We start from the raw sequence: 25,694 nt of genomic DNA on the forward strand, positions 1-25,694 counted from the left end.
TCCAGGGGATCTTCCCTACCCAGGGATCGAACCCAGGTCTCCTGCACTGCAGGCAGATTGTTTACCGAGTGAGCTACAAGGGAAGCCCCTTGTAGCCGGGTGTCTGGGGCGGTACAAACAATATAAAGGGCCCGTGTGTAAATAAGAAGAGGCCACATGGTGATCGGCACTGGGGAGGAAATGGGAGGCAAGTGGACGAGGTGACATTTGAAGTGAGAGCAGGAAGAGCAGGAGGAGTCGGGAGCACTGAGATCAGGAGGAAAGACATTCCCGTGGAGGGCACAGCATGTGCAAAGGCCCTGAGGTGGAAAGAGATGGGAGTGTCTGAGGAACAAAGAGGGGTGGTGAGCTGGAGCCAGGTGAGCAAGCGGGGGAGGGAGAAAGAGGTCAAGGAGACAGGCGGGGGCTCCTTGAGGGGCTGCAGGGAGTAGGATGATGGGAGACGCGGGTGAGCTGGGGAGTAACCTGACATGGTTTTTAAGTTCTAGAAAGCTCGCAGGGGCTGCTGTAGGGAGAAAGGACTTGGGGACAAGGATGTCAGGAGGCGTCGAGCAGAACGATGGCTCTGCTCAGTTTTTGCTAGGCGCCAACTGTGGACCCCAGGCTTCCTGGCTTCCTGACCATCCCCAGACCTGCTGGGGGAGAGATGATCTACCGGGACAGGGGAAGAATTTGGCCAAAGGGAGGAATGTTCCGGGGCCGAAGGGAGGAAAGAAATCCAGGGAGACTCCTGGATATTTGGGTTCCTTAGAGCCTCTCCCTGATCTGTGGAGAAGGAGATGGCAACCCACTCTAGTGTCCTTGTCTGGAGAATCCCATGGACAGAGGGTCCTGGCGGGCCACAGTCCCCAGGGTCGCAAAGAGTCAGACACAACTGAGCAACTGATCACACACGCTTCCTGATCGAGGGAGACTCAGGGGACAGCGAGCCTCTTTGAGGGTGGCCTGGGACCCTCACGCTCACCTCTCCCAGGGGACCAAAGTGCTATATGTGAGCAAGAACCTGAACTTCCCTTTGGCAAAGACATGCTGGACCGTCCGTACCAGGGCTACACTCGCAGTCCAGACAACCACCTTCCCCCCAGAAGAAGGCAGGAAAGGGGAAAAAAATAGAAAAGCTGGGGTCAGGGCAGACGGGAAGCAGAGTGAGATGTTTCGCCACCCCTGCAGGAAGGAAGCGAGCTGGAGCGGGCCTGGGCCTCCCCACCCTGCTTCCTCTGGCAATCGCGCTAAACGAGTCATTCCATTTTGCTGACAAAACAGAGCTCACTGGGCTGGCAAGCTGTTAGGACAGGCCCACAGGGGCCCTGGAGACTGCTCTGGGTTGAGTCAGAGGTTGCTGACTGTCCTATCCCTGGTTACCTGGGAAACCACTACATCTGAGAAGTAAACTCAGCTAATCGATGAGATGCACCGAAAACTGCACACCCGCAGCCAGCCTGGGTCAGTGGAATAGGCCCAACTCTTCTCCGTGACAACGCTTGACCGCGTGTTGCACAACCGACGCTTCAAAAGTTGAATGAGTGAATGAAGTGGGCTACAGAGTTTTGCCTCATTTGCCGTGTTCACCCAACCTCTCGCCAACCGACTACCACTTCTTCAAACACCTCGACAACATTCTGCAGGGAAAATGCTTCCACAACCAGCAGGATGCAGAAAATGCTTTCCATGAGTTCGTTAAATCCTGAAACATGGATTTTTCAGTTCAGTTCAGTAGCTGAGTCGTGTCCGACTCTGTGAGGCCCCATGGACTGCAGCACACCAGGCTTCCCTGTCCATTACCAACGCCCAGAGCTCATTCAAACTTATGTCCATTGAGTTGGTGATGCCATCCAATCATCTCGTCCTCTGCCATCCCCTTCTCCTCCTGCCTTCAACTTTTCCCAGCATCAGGATCTTTTCCAATGAGTTCGTCACATCAGGTGGCCAAAATATTGGAGTTTCAGCTTCAGCGTCATTCCTTCCAATGAACACTCAGGACTGATTTCCTTTAGGATGGACTGGTTGGATCTCTCCAACACCACAGTTCAAAAGCATCAGTTCTTTGGTGCTCAGCTCTCTTTATAGTCCAACTCACATCCATACATGACTACGGGAAAAACCATAACTTTGACTAGATGGACCTTTGTTGACAAAATAATGTCTCTGCTTTTTAATGTGCCGTCTAGGTTGGTCATATCTTTTCTTCCAATGAGCAACCATCTTTAAATTTCATGGCTGCAGTCACCATCTGCAATGATTTTGGAGCCCAAGAAAATAGTCTCTCGGTGTTTCCATTGTTTCCCTATCTATTTGCCATGAAGTGATGGGATTAGATGCCATGATCTTCGTTTTCTGAATGTTAAGCTTTAAGCCAACTTTTTCACTCTCCTCTTTCACTTTCATCAAGAGGCTCTTTAGTTCTTCTTCGTTTTCTGCCATAAGGGTGGTGTCATCTGCATATCTGAGGTTATTGATATTTCTCCCAGCAATCTTGATTCCAGCTTGTGCTTCATCCAGGCTTGTATTTAACATTATGTTCTCTGCATATAGGTTAAATAAGTAAGGTGACAATATACAGCCTTGATGTACTCCTTTCCCAATTTGGAACCAGTTCGTTGTTCCATGTCTGGTTCTAACCGTTGCCTCTTGACCTGCATACAGATTTCTCAGGAGGCAGGTAAGGTGGTCTGGTATTTCCATCTCTTGAAAAATTTTCCACAGTTTATTGTGATTCTCACAGTCAAAGGCTTTGGTGTAGTCAGTAAAGCAGAAGTAGATGTTTTTCTGGTTCTCTCTTGCTTTTTCAATGATCCTACAGATGTTGGCAATTTGATCTCTGGTTCCTCTGACTTTTCTAAATCCACCTTGAACATCTGGAACTTCACAATTCATGTACTGTTGAAGCCTGGCTTGGAGAATTTTGAGCATTACTTTACTAGCATGTGAGATGAGTGCAACTGTGCGGTAGTTTGAGCATTCTTTGGCATTGCCTTTCTTTGGGATTGGAATGAAAACTGACCTTTTCCAGTCTTGTGGCCTCTGCTGAGTTTTCCAAATTTGCTGACATATTGAGTGCAGCACTTTCACAGCATCATCTTTTCAGATTTGAAACAGCTCAACTGGCATTCGATCACCCCCACTAGCTTTGTTCATAGTGATGTTTCCTAAGGCCCACTTGAGTTCACATTCCAGGATGTCTGGCTCTAGGTGAGTGATCACCCCATCGTGGTTATCTGGGTCGTGACCTTTTTTGGATAGTTCTTCTGTGTATTCTTGTCACCTCGTCTTAGTGTCATTGAATCCCAAAGCATGGATTTTTATGCTACAGGAATAAACAAACTTATTTCTTATTGACAAAAATGTGCTGATTGTAATGGTTCCTATTTGGATTAGTAAAATGTGTTTGAGCCTAGTTATGGTGATTTAAAATTCAGGTTCTTAAACTACGGCTACTTTTGCACCAATCTAATAACTGCATGTGAATCTAGAATAATTTTAGAAATAAAAAGATCTAATGAAAATAACTAAAAGGACCTACTGTATCACACAGGGAACTATACTCAATACTTTTAATAACCTGTAAGGGCGCAGGAACTGAAAAAAATACATTCATTATATGTATATATATATATATATATATGTATATATAACTTTCCAGGGCTTCCGTTGTGGCTCAGCTGGTAAAGAATCCACCTGCAATGTGGGAGACCTGGGCTTGATCCCTGGGTTGGGAAGATCCCGTGGAGTAGGAAATGGTAACCCACTCCAGTATTCTTGCCTGGAGAATCCCCATGGACAGAGGAGCCTGGCAGGCCACAGTCCATGGGGTTGCAAAGAGTCAGACACGACTGAGCGTCTAAGACAGCACATATATATGTCTGAATCACTGTGCCATATACCTGAAACTAACACAGCGTTGTAAATCAACAGTACTTCAGTTTTTAAAAAAAGAAAAAAAAAATTGAAAATGAAACCCCCAAAAAATGTTTAATGAAAGGGAGGAAAAAGACTCACAATGCTGACAAATTAAGATCAGGGCATAATGAAAATAATGGAAAACAATAAAATTATTTTTTAAAGTGGGGGACAACCTCTATGAAGATAGTAGAACGCATACAGCTATTTGGGCCATGTTGTACTGCGAAGGGCAGCGGGGACTTGCCAAGTTGACTTGGGTGGCCGTTACCTGGGTGTGCCCACGTCAAAAATTAACTAAAACCCACACCTGACATTAATGCACTTTACACATGTTCCTGGGTGTAAGCCATACTGCAATAATAAAGCAAAAGGAAAAAAATATAAATCTATGTTTCACAAAAAATTTGAAAAAATTACAAAAAATGTCAATGGGGGATTAAAGTGGTCCCCCATTGAAGGAAAAAAAAAGAGATTTATGTTTCAATGTGCACATATATTCACAACAGAGAGTGTGAACAAGACAATTTTCAGATTAATATGCAGAGTAGAATTAAATTTCTGTAAAAATAGCATACACTATAATAAGAATATATTGTAATATATTATAATAAGAATATATATCATAATATATAAGTAAAATAATTATATATATATAATTTCTGCATCTGTATATAGGTATAAACTACCTGAATGGACACATATATAACTGCTCTCTAAAGGGCACAGTGGGGCTTCTCTTTTTACTGAACAGGACTCTGTAAATTGGAATCTTTCCTACTGAGAGTATCATATTTTTGTATTGAAAATAATATAATGAAAGAAAACAGTTTAAGAATTCGCTTTTTTCCTAATGACTTGACTAATCTATGCAATGGATCAAGTCTGGACCCTGGACAAGTCACCTTTCCCTTTCTGGGCCCCAGTTTCCTCCTCTGCAAAATGGAGAGAAATATTCATAGCAGCCCCTGAGAGGGCAGACCCAGCCGTACCAGCCCAGGCGCCCAGCCTCTGGGCGGGACAAGCTCTGCGGAGCTGCTCACATAGCAGCGCTCCCCGTGGGACCAGGCCGAGGCTGGACGTCGGCTCTTCTCTTGCCCTAACTTGTTTTCAGCTGGGCTTTGCTGGGTGGGGCTGCCAGCCTGTCCCTTCCTATTAGCTGTTGCCTCTTTTGTGTGTGTGTGTATTTTTGTGTATCTGGTATGCACATCTTATCTTTGTAAGCAGAGGAAAGAAATATAAAAATCAAGTTGCAAACGATGTTCTGGGCAAAACAAGTGAGTTATCTCAGTCTTCACTGTCCCTTAGAAGCGCAGTGACCATCCTCCCTGGTGCAGAGATAAGAAGTGGACAGTCGTCCCCAGTGGTCCGGAGGCTGGGAGTCTGCCTGCCAGTGCAGCGGATGCGGGTTTCATCCCTAGTTCAGGAAGATCCTGCAGGCTGTGGAACAACTAAGCCTGTCTCCACAACGACTGGAGCCTGGGTCCCAGAGTTCACACACTGTAGCAGGGAGCAGCCTCTGTTCTCTCCAACTAGAGAGAGCCTGTGCACAGCAACAGAGATCCAGCGCAGCCGTAAATACATTTCTCTAAAAAAAAAGAAAGAAAACTGAGGCCTAGAGAGGCGAAGCTACTTGTCCGAAGTCATACAGCCAGTGGGCAGAGTTAGGATTTGAACCTGAACTGTCAGAGTCCAGAGTCTGTGCTCATAACCCTTTGCTGTTTTTCATTTCCTGTGTATTCAATAGTATGAATAAACCATAGAAATGGAGTTAATGAGGCTCATCTCTAGATGAAGGAATGAAAAGAGACTGTTCTGCCTTTGGTTTGACACAAAGTGTTGTTGTGTACTAAGAAAAATAAACACTTTAAAATAGTAAGAGTCCTTGCTTTGTAAACGAGAGGTAATTTCTGCTTATTCCTTCCTCCTCCTTAGCTTGGCAGTTGATGATTCTCTAGGAGAGTCACATTACTGGGATAATAACAAAAATATAAAAAGGCCATTTTTTAAATGCTGGGAGGCAGTGCATGAAACGCCAGGGGAGGTTTTCTCTGAGCGGAGTGATTGTGGGAGAGATTGTGTCTTTTTTTGTTTGTTTTCTTTTCTGCTTCTTTAACTCTCCATCTGGAAATTGCTCCACCTTTTTATAATTAGGAGCAAATGACCATATAAAACCCTGGGGTGGGGCTGTCACTCCAGGTGTTGCCCCTGGCAGGGGCTGGCCCTGAAGGTGCCTCTCAGCCTCCTGCCAGTTTGATTTCAGGGTTCTGGGGAGAAGGGTGTAGGTGGGGGTGGCGGGCTATGCATTTTCTCAGAGGCACCAGCACTGTGAACCCTCAAGCAGAAATCCTTTCTTGGAGACTTCCCTGGTGGTTCAGGGGCTATGACTTTGCACTTCCGATGCAGGAGGCTGGGTTCCATCTGTGGTCAGGAAATGAGATCCCGCCTACCTCAACTAAAGATCTTGCCCGCTGCAATGAAGATCGAAGATCCCACGTGCCACAACTAATACCCAGCCAAATAAATTAATCTTTTTTAAAAAAAGAAATCCCCTCTTGGAGGCTTAATAAATGGAGATCAGACTCTCCTCTGAAGTGTTGGGGGTGAAGATTAAATGAAGAGATTCAAGGAAGGGATGGTCCCACCTAGCCAGGCCAGCAGTCAAGGATTCAAATCCAAAGCCCTAAACCTTCCTGAGCTGCTGTTTTCGGGCTTTCCAGGTGGTTCAGTGGTAAAAGAAACCACCTTCCAATGCAGGAAATGTGACGGGTTCAATCCCTGGGTCAGGAAGATCCCCTGGAGCAGGAAATGGCAACCCACCCCAGTATTCTTGCCTGGAGAATCCCATGGACAGAGGAGCCTGGCGGGCTACAGTGCATGGGGTCACAGAGAGTCGAACACGACTGAGCAACTAGACAACAAGAGCAACAATGAGGAACAAGCATGCAGTAGGTGTCCTGTTATTGCCCCCAGAGGCACTGAGATGATGCTGACCTTCCCTGAGCATAGGTTTCGTCTAGTCTTCAGTCTCGCAGGATGCTGACGTGCCGGTCTCGGGATGAGCATCAGGCTGAAGGTGAGGAGCACTGTCCACCGCCCCTGCAGCAGGCGCTTCCCCGTGAGGTCGCTCTGCAGGTAGGGGCCCCTGAGCAGTGTCCCCGCTGCCTCTGTGCGCCCGCCTGCCCACAGTTCCCCACGCTTGCTCAGCGTCCTCGCACTCACGCTCTCGCAAGTTCCCTCTGTCGGGTCGCTGCCATCTCCTCCCCACCTGCTGGGCTCCTGTCCATTCTTCCGCACTGCCCTCTCTTCCGGGAAGCCTCCTTTAACGGCCCCCAGCAGGGCCCAGCTCCCTGGTCTGGGGTCCTCCAGCCACAATCCCTCTTTCCAACCCAGACCTGACCCCATGGGGGTGGGGGAATCTGTGTTTGCCTTTGCTCCCCAGCCTGGGGGGCTCTTGAGTCCAGCATCACTGAGTGTGGGGCCATGCACAGTGTGGCATCGAAATATACATAAACAAATGACGTGGTCATGAACACAGTACCCTCAGCCTCCTGGAACTCCTTTCTCTTTCAAGAGGAGTTCAGAATATTCATTTGTTCCAGCTCAGTTCAGAATGCTGGTGCCTAGTAATTTGGCAGTCAGAAGTGGTAGGTTCAGGAAATTTCCTGACAGTCCAATGGTTAGAATGCTGTGCTTCCACTGTCGAGGACCTGGGTTCAATCCCTGGCCAAGGAGCTAAGATCCCACAGCCGCACAGAGAAGCCAGAAACAACAACAAATGTGGAAGGTTTGAGGGGAAATCAGCATGCAAGACCCCTGTGACGCTGGCTGCCAGGGGCCGTCTGGAGGGAAGGCCAGATGGCCGTGGGCATCAAGGACTCTCAGATGCCCCTGCCCTGACACTCCTCGAGAAGTGGTCGTGAAGCTTTGGCACAGCAATGCACAGCTCAGCGACATTTCTAATTCTGGGGAAAATTGGAAGCAGCTCCCAGACCTACCCCAAGAGGGCTCTTTGAGTGTGTAGATGATGAACCATGGTGTGATGAGGGGAGGGCTGGGACCAAAACACCTCTAGCCTGCAGGAGACCAGCCCCAGGCCAGCAACGCCACTCCTGGGGCTTGACCCACAGAAATGTGACGCAGATGTTCCCAGCAGCCGTAATCCTAGTCACCCCAACCAGAAACCACCCCAAATACCCGTCCACCAGAGGATGGAGGCACTGTGCTTGAGACCTGCTGTGGAATACTGCTGTGGTGTGCTCAGTCTTGTCCGGCTCTGCAGCCCTGTGGCCTACAGCCTGCCAGGCTCCTCTGTCCATGGGATTTTTCAGGCAAGAGTGCTGGCATGCCGTTTCCTACTCCAGGGGATCTTCCCGACCCAGGGATCAAACTTGCATCTCTTGGGTCTCCTGCATTGGTAGGCAGATTCTTTACCACTGCGCCACCTGGGAAGACCTGGAATACTATACAGCCACAAAAAAGAGTCTACCATCAACTTACCACCGCATCTGCTGAATCAGTTCTTCCATTTACATGAGATTCTGCCACAGGCAAAACTAGTCTGCGTGTGAAAATTGATCAGTGTGACAACCAGCTTAAAAAAAGGACCAAAATCACACAGTCACTTCAATCAATGCAGAAAAAGCATTTGACAAAATCCAACACCCTTTCACAGCAGAAACATTCAACAAACTATGAATAGAAGAGGACTTACTCAATAGAAAAAAGACCATGTTTGAAAACCCCACAAGTCCCACCACATTCACTGGTGACAAACTAAAACCTTTCTTTTAATATCAGGAATAAGGCAAGTGTCAGTCAATTTGGGCAGCAATAACAAAGGGCCACAGACTGGGTGGCTCACAAACAGCAGACGTGTGTCTCCCCCAGTCTGAAGGCTGGGAGTCTGAGACCAGTGTGCAGTGTGGTCAGGCTCCGGTGAGGGCCTTCTTCTGGGCTGCTTTCTGGTTGTGACCTCACAGTCTGCAAAGAGGGTAAGAGAGCTCTCTGGGGTCTCTCTATAAAGCATGAATCCCATTCATGAGGGCTCTTCTCTCATGACCAAATCACTTCCCAAAGGTCTTGCCTCCTAACAGCATCACGTTGGTTGTTAAGACGTCAATATATGAATCTGGGGGTAGTGGGCTGCGGTCCATGGGGTCGCTGGGAGTCGGGCATGGCTGAGCGACTTCACTTTCACTTTTCCCTTTCATTCATTGGAGAAGGAAATGGAGACCCACTCCAGTGTTCTTGCCTGGAGAATCCCAGGGACGGGGGAGCCTGGTGGGCTGCTGTCTATGGGGTCACACAGAGTCGGACACGACTGAAGCGATTTAGCAGCAGCAGCAGCAACACTCAGTCTGTAACAACAAGGATGTTTGCTTTCACCAATTGAATTCAGTTTAGTCCTAGAATGCCTAGCCAGAACAATTAGACGAGAAAAAGAAATACAGGCACCAAAATTGGAAAGGAAGAAGTAAAATGATCTCTTTTTGCAAGAGGCAAGATCTTATATGCAGAAAACCCTATAAAGACCCCACACATGCCAAACAACAAAAAACCCTCTTAGCACTAATAAACAAATTCAGCAAAGCAGCAGAATACAAAATCAACATGCAAAAATCAGTTGCATTTGTATACACTAACGATGAAAAATCCAAAAAGAAAACTAAGAAAACAATTCTACTTGCAACAGCATCAGAAAGAATAAAATACTTAGGAGTATACTTAACAAGGAAAGGGAAGTCTTGTGCACTAAGAACTACACAATGTTGCCAAAAGAAATTAAAGAAGATGCAAGCAGAAAGACATCTGAGTTTATAGACTGAAAACTTAATATTGTTAAGATGACAATGCTATCCAAAGGAATCTACAGATTCAATGCTACTCATATAAAAATTGTAATGACTTTTTTTGAAGAAATAGAAAAATCTATTATAAAATTTATATGGAATCTTGGGACTTCCCTGGTGATCCATTGGGTAAGCATTTCCATTGCTGAGGGAATGGTTTCAATTCCTGGTTGGTAAAAAAAAGATTGATCCCACATGCCACATGGCATGGCCAAAAATTTTTTAAATTTTATATGGAATCTCAAGGATCTTGCATAGCCAAAACCATTTTGAAAAAGAAAACCAAAGTTAGAGGACTCACACTTCCTGTTTTCAAAACTTCTTACAAAGCTACAATGATCAGAATAGTGTGGTGCTGATACAAAAACAAATCGATCAATGGAACAAAGATCCAGAAATAAACCCTCAGATACATGGTAAAGTAATTTTTTATAGAGATGTTAAGGTCATTCAGTGGGGTAAAGGACAGATTTTCTTTTTTTCAGTGAAACAGCTGGTTCTGGAAAAATTGGATCTCCACAGGCAAAAGAATGAAGCTGGAACCTTACCTAACACCATGCACAAAAACGAAGTCCAGATGGATCAGAGAGCTGAATGGAACAAGAAAAAAAGGAAAACATCAGGCAAAATCCTTGGATATGACTCCAAAAAACACAGCTAACAAAAGAAAAAATATATACAATGAAATTCATGGAAATTAAAAACTTTTGTGCACCAAAGGAAATAATCAAGAGAGTAAAAAGGCAATATATAATTATATATGTATATAACGTATATATAATCCCCTGGAGGAGGGCATGGCAACCCAGTCCAATATTCTTTCCTGGGGAATCCCATGGACAGAGGAGCCTGGCATGTTACAGTCCATAGGGTCACACAGAGTTGAACACGACTGAGGTGACTTAGCATACACACACACACACACACACACACACACATAATAAAACTGAAAGACAAAAAGACAAACAACCCCCTTTAAAAACGGGCAAAGACTATACCTCAATTAAAAAAAAAAAAAGAAAATTCACCTTAAAATAAAAACAGAAAAACAAACAAAAAAATAAATAAAAATGGGCAAGATGATACACAAATGGCCAATAAGCACATGAAAAGATGCTCATTAGTTATCAGGGAAATGCAAATCAAAACCACTGTGAGCTATCACTTCACACTCATTAGGATGTTTATAATAAAAGCAAAGGGAAGCTGACACTGTTGAAGATACGAGAAACTGGAACCATGCGTTGCTGGTGGGGATGTGAAATGGTGCAGCTGTTGTGGAAGACAGTCTGATAGTTCCTCAAAAAATTAAACATAGAATCACCACATGGTCCAGCAATTTCACCTCCGGGTGTACCCAAAGGAAGTCTGTCGTGCTGCAGTCCATGGGGTCGTAAAGAGCTGGACATGACTGAGCAGCTGAACAACAACAGTAACAACATGAATTGACTTTGAGGGCATTATGCTAAGTGGTGTTCAGTTCAGTTCAGTTCAGTCGCTCAGTCGTGTCCGACTCTTTGCGACCCCACGAACCGCAGCACACCAGGCCTCCCTGTCCATCACCAACTGCCGGAGTTCACTCAAACTCACGCCCATCGAGTCAGTGATGCCATCCAGCCATCTCATCCTCTGTCGTCCCCTTCTCCTCCTGCCCCCAATCCCTCCCAGCATCACGGTCTTTTCCAATGAGTCAACTCTTTGCATGAGGTGGCCAAAGTACTGGACTTTCAGCTTTAGCATCATTCCTTCCCAAGAACACCCAGGGCTGATCTCCTTCAGAATGGACTGGTTGGATCTCCTTGCAGTCCCAGGGACTCTCAAGAGTCTTCTCCAACACCACAGTTCAAAAGCATCAATTCTTCGGTGCTCAGCCTTCTTCACAGTCCAACTCTCACATCCATACATGACCCCTGGAAAAACCATAGCATTGACTAGACGGACCTTAGTCGGCAAAGTAATGTCTCTGCTTTTGAACATGCTATCTAGGTTTGTCATAACTTTTCTTGCGTCTTTTAATTTCATGGGTGCAGTCACCATCTCCAGTGATTTTGGAGCCCCAAAAGTTAGCCAATCACAAAAGAACAAATACTTCAGGATTCCAGTTAACATATGGCACCTAGAATGATCAGATTCATGGAGACAGAAAGGGTGGTGGGTGCCAGGAGCTGAGGAGCTAAGGGAGGTGGGAATGAAGAGTTCTTTAATGGGAACAGAATTTCAGTTTTACCTGGTAAAAAGGGTTCTAGAGATGGATGGTGGTGATGGTTGCCCAACAAAGTGTACATACTTAATGCTACTGAACTGTACACTTAAAAATGGCTAAGACGGGGACTTCCCTCGTGGTCCAGTGGTTAAGACTTCACCTTCCAATGCCGGAAGTGTGAGCCCGATCCCTTGTCAGGGAGCTAAGATCACACATACCTTGGGGCCAAAAAACCAAAACATAAAGGAAAAGCAATATTGTAACAAATTCATTAAAGACTTTAAAAGTGGTCCATAAAAAGATCTTTTTAAAAATGGTTAAGATGGTAAACTCTACATTTTATTTTACCATTTTCTTTTGTTAATTGTTAGTTTTATACTAGAGTACAGTATTCTTGCTTGGAAAATTCCATGAACAGAGGTGCCTGGCGGGCTACAGTCCACGGGGTCGCAAAGTCGTACACAGCTGAGCACACATATACATCAGCAGCCAATAGTCAATTTACAAATGTTCTGTTACTTTCGGGTGTAAAGCAAGGTGAGTCAGGTATACATGTGAGTGAGTGATAGTTGCTCAGTCATGTCTGACTCTTTGAGACCCCATGGACTGCAGCCAGGTTCCTCTGTTCATGGAATTTTCTAGGCCAGAATATTGGAGTGGGTTGCCATTTACTTCTCCCAGGGATCTTCCCAACCCGGGGATCAAACACTGGTTTCTTGCACTGTGTGCAGATTCTTTACCATCCGAGCCACCAGGGAAGCCTACTGGTAAGAGACATTTCTAAGTATAAAGAAAGGTCAACTTCAAAAGTATCAGCAGATAAATGCTTGACTTATCTTTAGAGAATAAATTAGAACATGTAATGACTCTGTACACCTTTTCCAAAGGAATGCCCGAGACAAAAGTAGCAATAAAGTTATAAATGACAACCATCAATCAGATGAGACAATTTAGATGAAGCTTATCTCTCTTGAATAGATGGGGACTGGGCAAGTGGTCAGAGGGAAATACAATGTGCTTTTAACTTTGCTTGAAAAATAATATTCAGTTCCATGTTGCTTAACATAGCTCTGTTTTTGCGGACTAAATCCTGCATTTATGCATTCCTTTTCAGATTCTCTTCCCATATAGGTTATTCGAGAATATTGAGTTCCCAGTGCTGTACAGTAGCCAAAAAAAAAAAAAAAAAAAAAAAAAACCATTTAAAGGATGCCTTTATGATTCCACTTATATGACATACCTATAATAGTCAAATTCATAGAGAAAGCAGAGTAGTTACCAGGGACTTGAGGGAGGGGATGGGAAGCTCGGGTTTCACGGGCACAGGGTTTCAGTTTGAGAAGATGGCAAAGTTCTGGAGGTGGGCCGGGGCGATAGTTGTACCACAATGTAAGTGTACCTAGTGCCGCTGAACTGCGCGCTTAAGGATGGTTAGGATGGCAAATAGTCTGTTACACACATCCTACCGATGGGCACACTGAAACAGAGAGTAACACTGTACGAGCAGCCTGAGGACTGAGGTCCTACTGCACGCTGCCTGGGGTGGGTGCACGCAGCACCTCCTCACCAAGTCTAACCATGCTTCCAGTGCTTAGGTGAGGAACACGGGTCTCAGTGACATCCGTGCCCCACAGCGGGTGGAGCAGGGTCCAGAATGGCACCCTGCCCCTGGGGGGCACCATCCGGTGGATGGCCTGCCTGCTGGTCTCCCTGAACCTCCAACGTCTCGTCTCTAAGAGGGGCTCCTGGGGCTCCGCTGGTGCTTCAGAATCTGCCTGCCAGCGCAGGGAACTTGGGTTTGATCCCTGCTCCTAGAAGATTCCACGTGCTGCGGGGCAACTAAGCCCACGTGCCACAACTACTGAAGTCCACGTGCCTGGAGCCCGGGCTCCAAAACGAGAAGCCACCGCAGTAAGAAGCCCGCACACCACGACTAGAGGGTCGCCCCGCTCGCTGCAAAGGCTGAGCACAGTAACGAAGGCCCAGAGCAGCCAATAAACAGATAACAATTTTTTTAAAAACAAGAGTGGGGCTCCTGTGAGTTTCATTACACCACCCCTTAGGCAAGATCCCTCCATGTCATCAACACAACCTCTTGCAAGAACGTTCAGCTTGGGACGCCCCTGGTGGCCCACGCTTCCACTGCAAGGAGCGCAGGTTTGATCCCTGGCTGGGGGACTAAGGTTGCACATGCTGTGCGGGGCAACCATGAAATAATGAAAAATAAAATATTCCTCTGGAGATGGATCGGAAGGAGTGAGGGCAGAGCTGCCGGAATGGCTCAGGCGAGCGACAGGAGAGGAAAGCAGTGGCATCAGTGTCTCCATGGCGACAGGGAAACCCCCGGGGGAGGAGGGGAAGCAGAGTCGCTGTTTAAAGGGTAAGAGAAGGATAAGAAGGGGGTGTGGCTCTTTATTCACTCACTCAACAAGCAGTTACTGAGAGACAGGTGGTGTTGTGGGAACTATGGATGTGTCCGTGATCAAGGCAGAAAAAATCCCATCCTCATGGCTCCACACTCCAGATAGGGAAGCATAAAAGGAAATGAAATTGTTTTAGATCCGGGGAGGTAAAACAGGTGATGTCGCAGAGACATAGGAAAGCTATGAAAAACCTACACAACATATCAAAAAGCAAAAACATCACTTTGCTGACAAAGATCCATATAGTCAAAGCTATGGTTTTTCCGATAGTCGTGTACGGATGTGAGAGTTGAACCATAAAGAAGGCTAAGCGCCGAAGAACTGATGCTTTGGAACTGTGGTGTTGGAGAAGACTCTTGAGAGTCCCTTGGACTGCAAGGAGATCAAACCATTCAATCCTAAAGGAAATCAACCTTGAATATTCATTGGAAGGTCTGATGCTGAAGCTGAAGCTCCGAAATTTTGGCCACCTGATGCAAAGAGCTGACTCATTGGAAAAGATGCTGATGCTGGGAAAGATGGGAGGCAGGAGGAGAAGAGGGAAGCAGAGGATGAGATGGTTGGACGGCATAACCGACTCAATGGATATGAGTTTGAGCAAACTCCAGGAGATGGAGAAGGACAGGGAAGCCTGCCGTGAGGCAGTCCATGGGGTCGCAATGTTGTAGCCACATGTTCTGGGAAACAAACTCACTCAGAAGGACAATGCAGATAGTGGAGTGTAGTTTATTACACTGGCGGGGCCAAGGCAGGGCTTCCCTTAGCCAAGGACTCTGACCGACTTCTGTGAAAACCTTATATACCTTACGTGTAGTGCTCAAGCCCACCTCCCCAAATTCCTTAAACCTAGCCTGGAAAATGTCAAAGGGAGATACAATCAGGTTACAGGCATGATTCATAATCAGAAGGGTCAGCTGGTTATACACTGCGGCCTACACCAGTGGGTGCCGTCAAGATTACAAAGGTGATTGACCATATAGGGGATCATTACATTCTTTTTGGCGACAGGAAATCTCGGTATGGAATCTGGTGTTTATCAGTCTGGGAGGCCAGTTCGGCGTAGGTATGTTATCGCCATGGCTACCAGGCACATGGTCCAAAGCTCACTGAAAGTGCAAGATGGATTGTCCTTCTTTTTCAAGATGGAGTCAGCTTGGCCTGTTCCTTTCTTCCCTCAGCAGAGAGTCAGACTTAGCGACTGAACAGCAACGTCCAGACTGAAGATAGCAAAGCTTCTTGGGGGAGGTGAAAGTTAGGTCGAGCCTGAGGGACGAGGAGAAACTGGCTGTGGGGAAAATGATAGGAAATGCATTTCAGCCAGAGGAAACTGCCGGTGCAATGGCCCTGGGGTAGGAAAAGTCTCTGCATGTTTGGGGAATGGCAAGATGGAGCCTGTTTTTCCTTCCAGACTGTCTGCCAGGGGAGAGGGGCTTAGCTTTCCACTGGGAGCAGGAAGGGGAGGCGGCCGTCTCTAGGCAACTGCTCCCCAGTGGTCCCACAGGGGGAGGGGCACAGGCACCACAGACTTTCAGGGTCAGGTCACTGACCTTGTGCAGCCCAAGGGGGTCATTCTGACATAATGGCCAGAAGAGAGTAGAGGCCTGAACCAAAGAGCTCAGCGTGTTGATTTTAGCAACTTAACACTCATCCCAGGCTGATGTACCTGGAACATTTTAAACCAGCCCCACCCCAATCCCCGCAGCCCTGGGCCCAGGCCTTGCCATGTCCTGCAAGGACTGGGATCCTAACACTCACTGCCCTGACCTGAGGGTGCTGACAGACCCATAACAGTCAGTGACATTCTTTTTTCTGTAATTTTTGTTAGGTAATTTTTAAAATTAAAAGATATATTATTTGTTCTCGCTTCTCTGGGTCTTCGATGCTGTGTGCAGCCTTCTCCAGCTGCAACAAGAGGGTCTAGCGCGTTCAGGCTCAGAAGCTGAGATGCTCAGGCTTGGTTGTGCTGTAGGATCTTAGTTCCCCAAACAGGGATTGAACTCAGGCCCCCTGCATTGGAAGCATGAAATTTTATACGCTGGACTGCCAGGGAAGTTCCCCCAAGCGGCAAGCATCCAACCACGAGTTTCCCTGGTAGCTAAGACGGTAAAGAATTTGCCTGCAATGCAGGAGACCCGGGTTCGAACCCCGGGTCAGAAAGATCCCCTGGAGAAGGGAATGGCTGTATCCAACCATGCCACATGCTCCAACACCTACTACGGTTCCCCATGGCCCTGGCCTTGGCGTTCGCCCCTTGCTGACATTTCCACCACCTTCCCACAGACACCCCACATGCCCACGTGCTTCCTTCCCGTCCCACTTTCTCTGTCCAGATGTGGTCAGTCAACATGCCTCCACGTGCCCTCCCTTGTGACTGGGGAGCACTCCCACGATCTTCTCACAGGAGCCGGCATTCTCACGGATGGTTCGTGGTGGGCTGGAGACATGAAAACACATCGATGGTGAAAATGTACATGTCAGCTTCGGCAGGCAGCAGATCCCAGGGGGCTGGTCACACATTAGTCTAGAGGGTACTGTGGAAGTCTTTCCCAGATGTGGTTAGCACCTCCCATCAGTCAACGTTAAGGCAAGGAAGTTATCCTTGAGACTCTGGGGGGGCCTTATCTAATCAACTGAAGGCCTCAGGAGCCAAAACAGAGTCTCCTGGGAAAAAAGAACTCTCTTCAAGACTGCAAGTTATGGAACTTCCCTGGTGGTCCACTGAACTTCCCTCAGGCTCGGTGCTTCCAATACAGAGAGCCCGGGTTCGATCCCTGGTCAGGGAACTGAGAGTTCGAGTGCCATAACTAAAGATCCCACATAGTGCAACAAAGGCCGAAGGTCCTGCCTGCCGCAACTAGGACCTAGAGCAGCTATCTGTTCAGCCTAGTTTTGGCTGCACGGGGTCTTCGTTGCTTTGCGCCAGTTTTCTCTAGTTGCAGCGAGCGGGGGACCACTCTTGGCTGCGGCCTGTGGGCTGCTCACCGGGGTGGCTTCCCTTGTAGCACAGCATGGGCTATAGGTGCCCAGGCTTCAGTGATGGCAGCACTGGGGCTCGGGAGTTGTGGCGCATGGGCTAAGCTGCTCCATGGCTTATCAAGTCGTCCAGACCAGGGATTAAACCCATGTTCCCTGCACTGGCAAGTGGGTTCTTATCTGCTCCACCACTAGTGAAGTCCCAACACGTGTCGTACTACTCTGTTTCTTTAGAAGGCCCTCACTGATACAGGCACCCAGAGGCCTCACGCTGGGCAGAGGCAGGACTTGCTTTTTATTTTTTTTTAAATTTACATTTATTTATTTTGGCAATGCCAAAGAAGGCTCCAACTACTGCACAATTGCACTCATCTCACACGCTAGTAAAGTAATGCTCAAAATTCTCCAAGCCAGGCTTCAGCAATACGGGAACCGTGAACTTCCTGATGTTCAAGCTGGTTTTAGAAAAGGCAGAGGAACCAGAGATCAAATTGCCAACATCCGCTGGATCATGGAAAAAGCAAGAGAGTTCCAGAAAAACATCTATTTCTGCTTTATTGACTATGCCAAAGCCTTTGACTGTGTGGATCACAATAAACTGTGGAAAATTCTGAAAGAGGTGGGAATACCAGACCACCTGAACTGCCTCCTGAGAAACCTATAGGCAGATCAGGAAGCAACAGTTAGAACTGGACATGGAACAACAGACTGGTTTCAAACAGGAAAAGGAGTGTGTCAAGGCTGTATATTGTCACCCTGCTTATTTAACTTCTATGCAGAGAACATCATGAGAAACGCTGGGCTGGAAGAAGCACAAGCTGGAATCAAGATTGCTGGGAGAAATATCAATAACCTCAGATATGCAGATGACACGACCTTATGGCAGAAAGTGAAGAGGAACTAAAAAGCCTCTTGATGAAAGTGAAAGAGGAGAGTGAAAAAGTTGGCTTAAAGCTCAACATTCAGAAAATGAAGATTATGGCATCCGGTCCCATCACTTCATGGGAAATAGATGAGGAAACAGTGGAAACAGTGTCAGACTTTATGTTTTTGGGCTCCAAAATCACTGCAGATGGTGACTGCAGCCATGAAATTAAAAGACGCTTACTCCTTGCAAGAAAAGTTATGACCAATCTAGACAGTATATTCAAAAGCAGAGACATTACTTTGCCAACTAAGGTTCGTCTAGTCAAGGCTATGGTTTTTCCTGTGGTCATGTATGGATGTAAGAGTTGGACTGTGAAGAAGGCTGAGCGCCGAAGAATTGATGCTTTTGAACTGTGGTGTTGGAGAAGACTCTTGAGAGTCCCTTGGACTGCAAGGAGATCCAACCAGTCCATTCTGAAGGAGATCAGCCCTGGGTGTTCTTTGGAAGGAATGATGCTGAAGCTGAAAGTCCAGTACTTTGGCCACCTCATGGGAAGAGTTGACTCATTGGAAAAGACTCTGATGCTGGGAGGGATTGGGGGCAGGAGGAGAAGGGGACGACCCAGGATGAGATGGCTGGATGGCATCACTGACTTGATGGATGTGAATCTGAGTGTACTCTGGGAGTTGGTGATGGACAGGGAGGCCTGGTGTGCTGCGAATCATGGAGTCGCAAAGAGTCGGACACGACTGAGCGACTGAACTGAACTGATATCTATTTTAATTTTTGGCTGTTCTCGGTCTTTGTTGCTGCTCAGGCTTTTCTCTGGCTGCGGCGAGCAGGACTGCTCTCTAGCTGCAGTGGGCGGGCATCTCACTGCAGTGGCATCTCTCGTTACAGAGCGCTAGGCTCTGGGTGGAAGAGCCGGTAGCTGCGGTTCCTGGGTGCTAGAGCACAGGCTCGGTAGCCGTGGCCCATGGCTTCGCTGCTCAGCAGCGAGTGGGATCTTCCCAGACCAGGGACTGAGCCCACGTCTCCTGCACTGGTAGGCGGATTCTTCACCACTGAGCCACCAGGGAAGCCTTTGCTTTTTATTTTTTTGTCCATGCAGCACCTTACTTTCCCGACCAGGGCTTGAACCTGCGCCGCCTGCTCTGGAAGCATGGAGTCTTAACCACGGGCCATCAGTGAGGTCCAGGGCTTGCGTTTTAGAGATGGGATTTCCTTGACAAAATGAGAGCATCTAGAGGCAAGAACAGCCTACCTCGGCCTTTCTCAACTGGACCCAGACTAGGTTCTTGGCCTTGGATGCCATCCAAGACACCTGCATGCCAAGGACGTGGATTTGAGGCCTCAGGTTTCATGGTCCTGGGCACAGGCCATCCCCAACATGCTGACCCAGCCCGCCACCCTCAACCAAAATAAACCCAGGGCAGCATGCTCTGAGATCAGCCCCCCTCCAAAACCCCAAGGCCTGATCCAGATCAGAGATATAGGTGTCTCCAGTCCCATGGACAGGACTATCTTTGGTTCCCCACCACCTTGAGGGGTGGACCAGTTGGGCCACAAAAAAACCAAAAAATTAATTTTAGAGAGACCCAGGGGAGAGAAAGTGATCATACCAGCTGACAATGAAAGGGCACTTTCTACTCTCAGACCTCTACAAGGCGATCAGAGGAATCCAGGGGCCTCTGGGGTCCTCCTAATAGACGAGCCAGTGGGAGATTCCAGCTGGCATTCCTGATTTCAAAGCCTGAGGGGTTGGACTGTTTATCTATCCAACCAAGGTGACTGATTTTTTTTTTTTTTGAAGGATAATTGCCTTACAATGTTGTGATGGTCTCTGCTGTACATCAGCATGAATCAGCCATAATTATATATATGTCCCCTCCCTGTTGACCTCACTCCCCCCATCCCACCCCTCTAGATTCTCACGGAGCACCAGGCTGGCCCTCCCTGTATTATATAGCAGCTTTCCACTGAAAAATTGATGTTTTCAAGTTGCGGTGCTAGAGAAGACTCTTGAGAGTCCCTTGGACTGCAAGGGGATCAAACAAGTCAATCCTGAAGGAAGTTAACCCTGAGTATTCATTGGAAGGACTGATACTGAAGCTGAAGCTCCTATATTTTGGCCACCTGATGCGAAGAGACAACTCACTGGAAAAGACCCTGATGCTTGGAAAGATTGAGGGCAGAAAGAAAAGAGGGCGACAGAGGTTGGATGGCATCACTGACTCAATGGACAGGGGTCTGAGCAAACTCCAGGAGATAATGAAGGACAGGGAAGCCCGGCACGCTGCAGTTCATGGGGTCTCAGAGAGTCAGACATGACTTAGTGATTGAACAACAACTGGTTGTCTATTTTACACATTGAAGCGCGTATAAGTCAATGTCACTTTCTCAGTTTCTCCTAGCCTCTCCTTTCCCCACTGTGTCTACAAGTCCATTCTGTACAGCTGCGTCTCCATTTCTTCTCTGTAAATAGGTTAATCAGTGCTATTTTTCTAAATTCCACGTATGAATATATGATATTTGCTTTTCTCTTTCTGACTTACTTCACTCTGCATAACTGGCTCTAGGTCCATCCACCTCACTACAACTGACTCGGATTGGTTCCTTCTTATGGCTGAGTAATATTCCATTGCACATAAGTGCCGCAGCTTCTCTATCCATTCAGCTGTCAGTGGACATCTATGTCGCTTCCATGTCCTAGCTAATGTAAGCAGTGCTGCAATGAATATTGGACACGTGTGTCTTTCTGAATTCTGGTTTTCTCAGGGTATATGGCCAGTAGCAGGATTGCTGGGTCATATGGTAGTTCCATTCCTAGTTTGCTAAGGAATCTCTTACTGTTCTCCACAGTGGTGACTATTTTAAAAATTAGTTAATTAATAAATTTGGCTGTGCTAGGTCTTGGTTGTGGCACTTGGGACCTTCGATCTTCATTGCAGCGTGCAAACTCCTAGTTACAGCATATGGGATCTCATTCCCTAAACAGGGATCGAACCTGGGCCTCCTGTATTGGGAGCACAGACTCACAGCCATTGGACCACCAGGGAAATCCGCCCAGGAGACTATCTGACCGAAGTCTAACAGGGTTCAATATAACCAGGAAACATTTGCTGTTGGTCCTTAGGACATATCCCAGAGAAGTGAAAGCCTCCATCCACACAAACACCTGGACACACAAGTTCACAGTAGCCAGAGGTGGAAACAACTCAAGCGTCCACAGACAGAAGTAGGGATGAACAAAGTGTGAATATTACGACGGAATATTACTCAGCCATCAACAAGAATGAAGTGCTGACACGGGCTACACTGTGGATGGAGCTTGAAGACATGCTTAGCGAGAGAAGCCAGACACAGAACACCACACGCAGTGGGATCCCATTAGTATGAAGTGTCCAGAACAGGCCAATCCATAAAGGCAGAAAGGAGACTAGCAGTTGCCAGGGGCTGCAGGGAGGGGGCGTGTCAGTGACTGGAATGGGCGCAGGGTTTATTTTGGGGGTAGGGAAAGGGTTCTGAAATTGACCGTGGTGGTGGCTGCACATATCTGTGAATATCCTAAAAACCATTGAATTATATATTTTAAATGGATGAATTGAATGATACCTCAATTATATCTCAATAAAGCTGTTTTCTAAAAATGTTCCCCTGAAGTCCCACATTTATTGAGCACCCACTATATGCCAGGCACTGAGCTAGGTGCTAAAATGGAGCCCAGAGCAGGAGACAGAGTCATAAGCAGATGGCCATAGTACTGGAGGCTTCCTCTCTTACAGTACAGAGAGGGGAGATACATATATATATATTTGGCCATGTGTGTGCAGAACTTCCCTGCCCAGAGATCAAACCCACGCCCCATACATTGAAAGAAAGCACAGAGTCTTAACCACTGGACCACCACGGAATTCCTAAACATAATTTTAAAAATGAAAACAAACCCATCCTTACTTGTCTGCATGAACTGAAAGAGTGCATATTTGGACACTTCACAACCCACCCCAAACCATGCCTGGCTTACCCATGTCCGTTTCTGAGCGACATTGTTTATGTCCGCAGCAAAGACAGTGCTAGAGACTGACAGGTCAGTCTCTTTGTTCATCAAGAGTGGAGAAATCCAAAAATTTGGCTGCCTGTTCTCCTAGTTGCTGTCTGTGAAGATAAACAAAAGAACGAGGGCTGGGCCTGATGGAGACCCTCCCCACAGGACCCACCCTATCTCAGCTAGGCTGGAGTCCCCCTGGCCTCCCTTCTCTCAGTGTGGCCAGCGGGTGGCTCTGGCAGGTGGCCGCAAGAGCAAAGACGACCGACATTCTCATCCAAAAATAAATCATGGCCCTGAATGAGTAAACAAGAAACGAGGGCGGAGGAGGGGACTGGGAAGGGCTGAGGGGAAAGAGAGAATTGTGATTTTCTTGGGAAGATGAAGGCAGCCTTCAGAGGCTGGCCTCCCAGGGCTGGGCTGACAGCCGTGTGCTGAGCCTCTGCTGGGCCCCCAGCTGCTGCCAGCCTCTTGACGCCTTCCCTGCTGGGTCTTGACCCCTGAGGCTGACACCTCTCTCAGGGTGGACTCCATTAGCACTCAGAAAAGTCCTTTCCTTGCAACTCTTTCTGTAAACCCAGGGTGACCTTTGACTGTTCACTGAGTGCAATAGGCTCCCTGCCCTCAGCCCATTTTACAGAGAAGGAAATTGAGGCTCAGAAAAGGGGAGGGAGGACTTCCCTGGTGGCATGGTGGATAAGAATCCATTTGCCAGTGCAGGGAACACGGGTTTGATACCTGCTCTGGGAAGATCCCACATGCTGAGGAGCCCCTAAGCTGGTGCACAGCAACCTCGGAGCCCACGTGCTGCAACGCTGAAGCCGCTGCACCTAGACCTGTGCTCTGCAAAAAGAGGTGCACCGCAGCCTTGGAGCCCACATACTGCAACGCTGAAGCCGTTGCACCTAGGGCCTGTGCTCCGCAACAAGAGACGCCACCGCGGTGAGTCCAACCACAGCTACAGAGAAGCTCCTGTTCTCGGCAACTGGGGAAAGCCCGTGCACAGCAGCCAAGACCCAGCGCAGCCAAAATGAACAAACACATAGAAAATAGAAAAGAAACAATAAAGGGCTTTTTAAAAAAAGGAAAAGGGAAGAGAGCAGAGATTGGGATTCAGTAGTGAGGGGCTCCAGATATCCTCCCAGGGTCTGACTTTTGGCAATTTTGAAGTGGGAGGTATCTGAAGGGATGGATGTGCTTGGTCAAAAGCAGCTGAGATCAGCAGATCAGTAGAGCTCTGGGTGGAGGCTCGGGTTTTAACCCTGGCTCTGCCTACCTGCAGCCTTTGTTTCTGCTCCTTCTGGGAACGGCATCTTGGTGTGAGTAGGGCTAATCCTCTCCCCTCTCAGTGAAGTCTCCCAGACCCTCCCAATCAGTGTATTGGGGCCCTTTAACCACTGTAACTGGTTTGAAGAGAGAGGCAACTGCCCCAGGCTGGGTCAATAAAATGCAGTTGTGGTGATTCTACTGTGCATGCGTACTCAGTTGCTTCAGTCGAGTCCGACTCTTTGCGACCCCCAGGACTGTAGTCCTCCAGGTTCCTCTGTCCATGGGATTCTCCAGGAAAGAATGTTGGAGTGGGTTGCCAGGCCCTCCTCCAGGGAATCTCCCCAACCCAGGGATCCAACCTGCATCTCTTGTGTCTTCTGCACTGGCAGGAAGGTTCTTTACCACGAGCGCCATCTGGGAAGCCCTGCTTCTACTATAACTATCAGAAAACAGAGCTCTTTTAAACATCGCTTAAGTGTGTGACTGTCAGCTCAGAGCAGCGGGCCATGATCTTGCCTGCCTGGAAATGAAGCTGACACAGGACAGCAGAGTTGAGAGGTGACAGAGAGGCTGCCTAGGGAAGTAGGTTAAGCTCCTTGGTTCAGTTGCGCCCGAAGCTATCATGTTCAATCCCATCAACCAATTAGTTCCCTTTAGCCTTCATGCAGCTGACAGAGCTGGCGTGGATCTAGCCCTTAATTAAGGGTTGTTCATTTCTCTGGGCCTTGGTTTCTTCCTCTGTAAAACAAGTTGCGCTTATCCAAGTTGAAAGGGGCACGAGGGATGAGTGCCCTGCAGGTGCCCTGAGCTGTGCCATGCCTGGTGTTTTTCTTTGTTTGTTTTTGGCTGCACCAGCTGGCTTTCGGGATCTTAGTTCCCTAATCAGGGATTGAACCTGTGCCCCCTGCAGTGGAAGCGTGGAGTGTTAACCACTGGACTGCCGCCAGGAAGTCCCATGTGCCTGGTGTTATAGAATCTCTAGTGTTATCTAACACACCTCCAGCTCACCCTGGGCTCCTCCTGATACAGACACGGAAAGGTTTTCTAAGTGATGCCGGTGAGCTCAACCGTTCCTCCCCACTGCGACCGTCCTCCAAGAACACCGAAGGCCAGAAGGATGGGGGGAGTGGGCATCTCAGGCTGGGCTCTCGACGCCGAGGTTCCAGGTGGCCAGGGGGAGAGATGAGCCGCTCCCAGAGAGGACAGGCTTGGCTCCGAAACCCCCAGAAGTGACTTCCTTTGGGCTCAGGGCTGGGGTGGAGCCCGCCACTGTGTCTGCTGTCCCGTTTCAGGTAACAGCTGAAGACGGAGGCTGTTCTGACAGCCCCAGAGAGACAGTAGCATTGACGCACTAGTGGAACCGCTTGAAAAGTCCTTCCTGGTGGTTGTTTTGCTAAATGGCTAGCTGTTCAGCACATGGGGTCTTTTGCTCTGTGTCTCTTGGCCCGCTAAGGGGCAGGAATGGTGTGGCACGTTGGCCTGGAGGACTGACACCCTCTGCCCTGGCCTCTCGCATCTGTGACTGGCTCTTGCAGCAGAGCCTGAAACAAGCATTTGTGGGCAAGTGATTTTTAAAAAAATATTTAGTTATGTGTTTATTTGACTGCACCTCGTCTTAGCTGCAGTGTGCAAACTCTTAGTTGCAGCATGCGGGATCTAGTTCCCTGACCAGGGATCGAACCCGGGCCCCCTGCACAGGGAGCATGGAGTCTTAGCCACTGGACCACTTGAGTGACTTTTTTTCCCTCGAGTGATTTTTAAAGAAAATCGCAGGACAGGGAAGGGAAGATGTGAGCAGGTGGAGGCATGGGAGCAAAGTCCAGGCGTGCATCCCGCACAGTCTTTGGAGGGTGGTGTTGGTTCTGTCCTGCTGGGAGATCTGGAAATGTTTTATGCCATTGGTTAGGGCTGCCCTGGGGGATGTCATCTCAAGGTACTTGTGGCCCTCTGGTCGGCATGCAGGCAAAGGGTGCTCCAGGAGCCCAGAGGATCCCTTTGCAACCACAAGCAATCATACAGTGTCCTCGAGGTTGGGGAGAGGGATGGAGGGGTGTGGATGGAGTAGCATGGTGTCTATTTCTATTCCTGCCCTTCCAATTTGCTCTTTTTAAAGTATACATTGGTGAAGTCAGATATAAAAGGCCACGTGCTGTGTGATCCC

At 47.9% G+C, this 25,694-nt stretch overlaps 1 long non-coding RNA gene across 1 annotated transcript; it reads right to left on the minus strand.

The window, feature by feature from the left end:
- On the minus strand, positions 9,219–22,485 carry LOC108636406. Its single transcript, XR_001918373.1, has 3 exons — positions 22,244–22,485; positions 10,298–10,339; positions 9,219–9,257 (listed from the first exon to the last, which is right to left on the minus strand). It is a non-coding gene; the product is annotated as an uncharacterized LOC108636406 (long non-coding RNA).

Source organism: Capra hircus, chromosome 7 (genome assembly GCF_001704415.2).
Source record: "Capra hircus breed San Clemente chromosome 7, ASM170441v1, whole genome shotgun sequence".
NCBI lineage: Eukaryota > Metazoa > Chordata > Mammalia > Artiodactyla > Bovidae > Capra > Capra hircus.